The sequence below is a fragment of the Erythrolamprus reginae genome, unplaced genomic scaffold, assembly GCF_031021105.1.
Source record: "Erythrolamprus reginae isolate rEryReg1 unplaced genomic scaffold, rEryReg1.hap1 H_45, whole genome shotgun sequence".
Taxonomy (NCBI): domain Eukaryota; kingdom Metazoa; phylum Chordata; class Lepidosauria; order Squamata; family Dipsadidae; genus Erythrolamprus; species Erythrolamprus reginae.
This window is the reverse complement of record NW_027248501.1, coordinates 97010-106018: the sequence shown is the minus strand read 5'-3', so window position 1 is coordinate 106018 and position 9009 is coordinate 97010.

Sequence of the window (9009 nt, the reverse complement as noted above, 5' to 3'; positions counted from 1 at the left end):
ACACATTAGTTATATATAAGATGTAAACAATTTAATATGAACTGATATTTCATTTTTGAAAATAAGTAATGTGGGGGCATTTAATTTTGAGAAAATAGGGTTTAAAATGAATGATGAGTAAGAAGTAAGGGAATAAATGGATTAGATTTATTAAGCAAGAGAAAACAATTAGCAGAGGAAGTAAGCAATTGTGTTAAAATTTAATTGGAGAATGAAATAATCTGTGTAAATCAGGTGACGAAATTAGAGAAAGGAGGTAGTATAAGATTAATAACATATGCTGAGAGTAATAGATATGAAATTAAGTATTAATAATATTCAGGAGATGATATATATTTACTAAGTTGTATTGATGTATGTGATGTATGTTTTTTAGCGGGGGAAAAAATAATAATTTTAAAAATGTGATTAGAATTATATAATGGATAATTAGATAACTAGACTGTTAAATTTATCTGAGTCTTAAGAGCCGGGGTGGCACAGCAGGTAGAGTGCTGTAATGCAGGCCACTGAAGCTGACTGAAGATCTGTAGGTGTTTGGTTCAAATCTCATCCCAGCTGAAAGTTGACTCAGCCTTCCATTCTTCTGATGTGGGTAAAATTGAGGACCTGGATTGTGGGGGTAATATGCTGGCTCTGTTAAAAAGGGCTATTGCTAACATGTTGTAAGTCACCCTAAGTCTAAGGAGAAGCGAGGCATAAAAATCGAATAGATAGATAGATAGATAGATAGATAGACAGACAGACAGACAGACAGACAGACAGACAGACAGACAGACAGACAGACAGACAGACAGACAGTGGCATAGAAGTCAAATAATTAAACTAAACTGAACTAAACTAAATTCAATTAAATTATCCGCTCACGATTTGGTGGGCATAAGAGGAAGCAGGAAAGAAAGAAAGAAAGAAAGAAAGAAAGAAAGAAAGAGGAGTGAGTAGAAGGAAGAAAGAAAGAGGGGGAGATGGTAGTAAGAAAGGGAGAGAAGGAGTAAAATAGTAGGTACTAGAGGTGGAATAGCTTCCTGAGATAGAAAGAGGGGAGTGGAGAGAGGAAAGATTAAGATGGATTGAATAATAAAATTAAAATTGGAATGTAATTTAATTTATTGTACTATTATTTTTAAGCAATAATATATGTATATTGACTTCTATTCAAGTTATATGTGATATTATGTATGTGTTTGATATGGAGGAAAAAAAACTTTTACTATGAAATTGATCAACTGCCAAAAATTAAATAATGGGAGAACATGATGTATGTGGCCATGTGTGCTTGAGTTAACTTATGGTCTTTGTTCTGTCCGGCTCTCTGCTAGAATCCTCCCGAAAATTCACAGGTACAAATTTCCAACACACACACGTTTGAAAATTCAAAACAATGTTCTTTATAATGAAAATTCACTTAAACTAAGCCCTCTTTTTGTATAGCAAAGAGCACTCGTCTCCAAACAAACTGGTAATTTATACAAGTCCCTTATCAGTTCTGTGATACTTAGCTTGCAGCTGTGAGGCAATTCACAGTCCTTCTTCTTTCACAAAGTGAAACACACTTTGCTCTGGTTTAGTTTCAAAGTGGGGAAAAATCAGCACACAAAGGTCAAAGTCAGCAAAGCAGGCATGAAACACAATGATCAGATAATCCTCCACAATGGCCAAACCCACAGGCTGCTATTTATAGCAGCCTCACTAATTACCACAGCCCCACCCAACCACAGGTGGCCTCATTTTCTTTGATAATAATCTCTCAGTTGTTGCTGCCTATGCATCGCTCTCCTCATGAATGACTGTATCATTAACTCTTGTTCCGAATCCAAGGAGGAGCTAGATAATTGATCTCCTTCTGAGCTGTCTGCCACACTCTCCTGCTCCCTGTCACTCATGTCTTCTTGGTCAGAGGAGCCTTCATCAGCAGATTCCACCAGGAGCAAAACAGGCCTGCAGCATGTGGATGTCTCCCCCACATCCACAGTCCTTGGGGCAGGAGCTGGGCCAGAGCTAACCACAACAGTCTTAATATAATAGCAGAATTGGAAGGGACCTTGGAAATCTTCTAAACCAGTGATAGCGAACCTTTTTTCCTCAGGTGCCGAAAGAACATGCAGGCACACTGTCATGCATGTGAGAGTGCCCACACCCATAATTCAATGATTGGGAAGGGCAAAGACAGCTTCCCCAGCCACCTGGAGGCCCTCTGGAGGCAAGAAATGGCCTGTTTCTCAACTTCTGGTGGGCCCAGTAGGCTCATGTTTTTCCCTCCCCAGCTCTAAAAACTACCCTGGAGCAGGTGGAAGGTTAAAAACGCCCATCCCCATTGGGCCGGAGGCTTTCTGGAAGCCAAAAACACCTTCCTATAGCCTCTGTGCATGCCAAAATTCAGCTGGATGGCACACACATGCACATTGGAGCTGAGCTAGGGCAATAGCTCGTGTGCCAGCAGGTATGGCTCCTCGTGCAACCTGTGGCACCCGTGCCATAGGTTTGCCATCACTGTTCTAGACCAATTCCCTGCTTAGGCAGGAAACCCTACACCACTTCAGACAAATGGTTATACAACATCTTCTTAAAAATTGCCATGATTGGGGCATGCACAACTTCTGGAGGCAAGCAGTTCCACTGATATCCTGTTCTAAGTGTCAGGATATCTCTTCTTGTTTCTCGGTTACTTCTATCCTTGATTATTTTCCACCCGTTGCTTCTTGTCCTACCCTCAGGTGCTTTGGAGAATTGTTTGACTCCCACTTCTTTGTGGCAACCCCTGAGATATTGGAAGACTGCTATCATGTCACCCCGTCCTTCTTTTCATTAAACTAGTTTCAAGTTTCAAGTTTTTTAAAAAAATAATATTTATTGATTATATACAAATATAAAAAACAATACAAAACCATGTTTTATTGGATTTATATGCCGCCCCTCTCCGAAAACTCGGGGCGGCTAACAGCAATCATAGACAGTATACAATAATAATCCAATACTAAAAGCAAATTAAATATACAAAACCAAACATACATACAAACATACCATGCATACCATTATAACGGCCTAGGAGGAGAAGAAATCTTAATTCCCCCATGCCTGGTGGCAGAGGTGGATTTTAAGTAGCTTACGAAAGGCAAGGAGGGAGGAGGCAATTCTAATCTCTGGGGGGAGTTGGTTCCAGAGGGCCAGGGCCGTCACAGAGAAGGCTCTTCCCCTGGGTCCTGCCAAGCGACATTGTTTAGTTGACGGGACCCGGAGAAGACCCACTCTGTGGGCCCTAACTGGTCGCTGGGATTTGTGCGGCAGAAGGCGGTCCCTGAGGTAATCTGGTCTGGTGCCATGAAGGGCTTTATAGGTCATAACTAACACTTTGAATTGTGACCGGAAACTGATCGGCAACCAATGCAGACTGCGGAGTGTTGGTGTGACATGGGCATATTTAGAGAAGCCCATGATTGCTCTTGCAGCTGCATTCTGCACGATCTGAAGTTTCCAAACACTTTTCAAGGGTAGCCCCATGTAGAGAGCGTTACAGTAGTCGAGCCTGGAGGTGATGAGGGCATGAGTGACTATGAGCAGTGACTCCCGGTCCAAATAGGGTCGCAACTGGTGTACCAGGCGAACCTGGGCGAACGCTCCCCTCACCACAGCTGAAAGATATTTCTCTAATGTGAGCTGTGGATCGAGGAGGACGCCCAAGTTGCAAACCCTCTCTGAGGGGGTCAATGATTCTCCCCCCAGGGTAATGGATGGACAGATGGAATTGTCCTTGGGAGGCAAGACCCACAGCCACTCTGTCTTGTCTGGGTTGAGTTTGAGTTTGTTGACACCCATCCAGGCCCCAACAGCCTCCAGGCACCGGCACATTACTTCCACTGCTTCGCTGACTGGACATACCCAGTTCCAGAAATCATTCTTTATATGTTGTATCCTCGAGTCCCCTAATCATCTTTGTTGCTGTTCTCTGCACTCTTTCTAGAGTCTCAGTCTTTTTTACATCATGACAACCGAAACTGAATGCAGTAACTTACAGCTCCCCAAATGATAATGTAATTCAGCAACAAATAGCAGGATTTCTGACTAAGAGTTTAGTCAAACCTCTTAAGTTTTCCTTATAAAATGAGGGGGGGAAATCATGTGTCAAACTTTCTCTTTCACACACAAAATAATCATGCAAGTGCCCAGTGATTGGTGAGTGAGACATTCCAATCTCTGAGTAACTGATCCACCAGGACAATTTTAAATCAAATATTGTTTGCTTTTTACCATAAACTACCAGGCAACATAAGCTACCTAAGGAGTGCTTCTATCATTTTGTATTTGATTTGGGTCCTATAGAAGGGAACCATCCCAGGGATTCTGTGTGGGAGGCATAGTAATCACTATAGATGACACTAAAATGTTTAAGCAAAGACTCTCCATTTCAGATGCACCTCATTGTGACCTTTGCCCAGATGACCAATACCCAACAAGGACAGCGGCAATTGAATCCACTTCTTCCCATAGCAAGACACCCTGAGATACATTTTAGCTTCTCCAGCTCTTTATCTGCGGAGTCTGCGGAGAGGGGCAGCATACAAATCTAATAAATTATTATTATTATTATTATTATTATTATTATTATTATTATTATTATTATTATTATGTCAATACAACTCAGCAAACGAGATCACTATGCTGGATTTCGTATTTCATCACCAGTCGGGTGCTTCCCAAGAACCTAGGACTGCGTAATGTAGCAGCGAATTATGTTTGCCGATCCCAGTAAAGTGGCCTTTTGCAATTGACAGATGGAGATTTTGTCAATTCCAATGGTTTTCAAATGTCCACTGAGATTTTTTGGCACTGCGCCCAGCGTGGCAAGTACCACTGGGACCACTTTCACTGGCTTAAGCCAGAGTCGTTGCAGCTCAATTTTTAGATCTTCGTATTTCACTAATTTCTCTAGCTGCTTCTCCTCAATTCTGCTGTCCCCTGGGTTTGAGATGTCGATGATCCATACTTTCTTTTTCTCCACAATCAGGATGTCTGCTGTGTTATGCTTCAGAATTCGGTCAGTCTGAAGTCGGAAGTCGGAAGTCCTATAGTAGTTTTGCTTGCTCATTTTTGACCACCTTTTTGGGGCTTATGATCCCACCAGTCCTTAGCCACTGGTAGTTCTGGAACATGTTCCAGTGGATCATCTGTGCCACAGCATCATGTCTATGCTTGTAGTCAGTCTGTGCGATCTTTTTGCAGCAGCTGAGTATGTGATCGATTGTTTCATCTGTTTCTTTACAGAGTCTGCACTTTGGATCGTCTGTTGATTTTTCAATTATGGCTTTGACAGCATTTGTTCTCATGGCCTGTTCTTGTGCCGCCAGTATTAGTACTTCTGTCTCCTTTTTGAGTGTTCCACTTGTAAGTCATGACCAGGTCTTTTCTTTACCCACTTTGTCTTCAATCTTCTCCAAGAACTGGCCATGCAATGTTTTGTTCCGCCAACTGTCCATACGACATTGAGTTACAGTTTTTCTGTACTGGTCCTTAGTTTGCTTCACCTTGAGAAGCTTCCTATTGTTGACCTCCATCAATGCTGACTCTTTGCTCTCCTTCACATAGTCAGCTAATGCATGCTTCTCTTCTTCCACTGTCTGCTTCACTTGCAAAAGTCCTCTGCCGCCTATTTTCCTTGGTAAATACAGCCTGTCAACGTCACTGTGGGGGTGTAGTGCATGATGGATCGTCATTAATTTTCTGGTTTTCCTGTCCAGGTTGTCCAGCTCTGCTTGAGTCCAGTTCACTATGCCAGCTGTGTATCTAATGACAGGTATGGCCCACATATTTATAGTCTTGATAGTGTTGCCACCATTCAGTTTGCTCTTCAAAATTTTTCTGTTCCTTTTGATGTACTCTTTGCTGGTCACAGTTTTCACATGGCCATGCTTGATATTATCCAGTTGCAAGATGCCCAAGTATCTGTAGGCTTCTGGCTGCTGGCACTTGATGGTTTGACCATTTGGCATGTCAATGCCCTCACTTTCAGTGATTTCCCCCTTTTTCAGTGCCACTGTGGCACATTTATCCAGGCCAAACTATTATTATTATTATTATGTCAGTACAACACAGCAAATGAGATCCCTATGCTGGATTTCGTATTTCATCACCAGTCGGGCGCTTCCCAAACACCTAGGACTGCGTGATGTAGCGGCAAATTATGTTTGCCGATCCCAGTAAAGCGGCCTTTTGCAATTGACAGATGGAGATTTTGTCAATTCCAATGGTTTTCAAATGTCCGCTGAGATTTTTTGGCACTGTGCCCAGCGTGGCAAATACCACTGGGACCACTTTCACTGGCTTATGCCAGAGTCGTTGCAGCTCGATTTTTAGATCTTTGTATTTCACTAATTTCTCTAGCTGCTTCTCCTCAATTCTGCTGTCTCCTGGGATTGCGATGTCAATGATCCATGCTATTTTTTCTCCACGATCACAATGTCTGGTGTGTTGTTATTATTATTGTTGCTGTTGTTGTTGTTGTTGTTGTTGTTATTATTATTATTATTATTATTATTATTATTATTATTATTATTATCTCTCCACAATCACATCTGTAGTCCTTACAATTTTCCTTAAGCATCATGACACACCAGTCATCAAGGCAACAACCGAGATCTCACCCCATCCTGCTGGTTTCTTTCCTGCTTTGCTTCCTCTGCTCTTTCCTCTTCACTGGTCAACCAGAGAAGTTCACCGGTCCCTTCAGACAAACAACACAATAAGTTTTTGTGTTGGCAAAAAATGTCATGGTGATTCTTGCCTTCATGGCCACAAGCTAGGGAATAGAACAAGGAAAGTCTTAGGAAAATAATTGACCATCTCCAACTGCAATTATCAGAAGAGCAATAATTCTTAATGTATCCCCTGTGGATTTCTAGCCTCACAAATCTTCTAAGATAAAACCTTCTTCAAACAATATGCTCTTAGTTTTAAGGTGGGAGCAGGACATGTTAGCATGTCTTGGAGACAGCTAGTTCCTGGGTTTGGCCAGACTCACCTTTCACTTTGGTTAGAGCCCAAACAGAGATAAAATGATGGATATAAATTTGTCCAGGTGGCATAGACAACTTCTATTATGCTAAAGCTCTGGTGAGATTTTAATTGCTATCTGCAATTGAACAACTAGGCAAAACCCTTGATTTCTGATCTAAGAGTGAAGGTGAGCAGAATGACTGGGCTTCTTCACTTGTTGCTGTTCTTTTGGCTCCTACCTCCACCTGCTGCTAGAAGGATGCCAGCTGAATGCATAGTGACAACTCCTTTCCAGATTATGGAAAAAAGGAACTATTACAGGTCTGGTAAACTCATTATTGGTGGGAATTTTCTCCTGTCAACCATAATTTCATCCAACATCCCAGACTTTCAAAAACGCCCAACTCTGCTTCATCTTAAACTTGTGTAAGTTTTTATCTGAAGAGGAAATATATAAATCACTATTTGTTTTGTTTTGGACTCAGGGACTACTATCAGAAATACTTGTTCTGATGATGTTACAAATGTCCTTGGAAGGAACCTTGGAGGTCTTCTAGTCCAACCAGCTGCCCAGGCAGGAATCCTTATAACATTTCAGACTAATAGTTTTCCAAACTCTTCTTTAAAACTTCCAGTATTGGAGTTCCTGCAATTTCTAGAGGCAAGTGATTTCAATGATTAATTATTCTAACTGTCAGGAAATTCCTTCTTAGTTCTAGGTTGCTTCTCTACTGGTTTAGTTTCCATCCATTGCTTCTTCTCCACCTTTTTTCTATCCTGGCATAGTGCAAATCTTTGTGCTTTTCTCTATAGCCTGACAAGCTCATAAAATTCTCAATCTTTCCAGAACTCTACAATAGGAAAACGATAAGCCACTAAAAAGTGTGGGAGGACCATGCTATATTATATTGTATTGTATTGTATTATCATAATATTAAAAAATAAAAAAATAAAGGGAACACTCAAATAACACATCCTAGATAATATATATGATATGATATGATATGATATGATATGATATTATAATATTATTATAATATGATATGATATGATATGATATGATATGATATGATATGATATGATATGATATGATATGATATTATATTATATTATATTATATTATATTATATTATATTATATTATATTATATTATATTATATTACATTATATTACATTATTATATTATATTACATTATTATATTATATCATAATATTAAAAAAATAAAGGGAACACTCAAATAACACATCCTAGATCTGAATGAATGAAATATTATCATTGAATGCTTTGTCCTGTACAAAACTGAATGTGTAAAGAACTGATAAATAAATAGCGAGAGACCAGGATAGATCTATTTCAAGCTTTTTAACTCTCCTCAGCTAGCCATACCCTTATAGCATTCAAACCTGAGTGGGGCTAAGAGGCAAAATGGCGTGCAGGTTATTTTGGGGGTAGGGCTTATATTGAAAGCATCTTGAAAAATCATTCTAGAATTTATTTTCTGGTTGGATCTTATTTTCAGGGAAACAGGGTAACACACACAATTTCCTATAGTGCTTTCCTTTTGTTGTTGCTGTTGTTCACTCTAGATTGATAGCCAAGAACTATCAGCACTTCATGGCTTTAGTGTTTGCAGTCACAGAGATCAACAAGGATTTGGTTCTGCTGCCCAACATCACCCTTGGCTTCAATATCTATAGCAATTCCCAGATTGAGATGTCAATTTCCTCAAACAGCCTCTCCCTGCTCTCCACACGAGACCGAATGGTTCCTGGTTATAAATGTGATAGGAAGGGCTCTCTGCTCTCTGTCGTTGGAGGTCTCAACTCCAAATCTTCTAGACTGATGGCCTCCATCTTCAGCATCTTTAAAGTCCCAAAGGTAAGGAGGCTCCATTGGATGCCCTATGTAATAGACAAACAACAGAAATAGACACAGAAGCCAAAGATAAAGAACAAAAGCTTTGAGGTAGACATATGAAGAGTATGTGACTCAGACAAATCTACACTATAATTGAATTCATT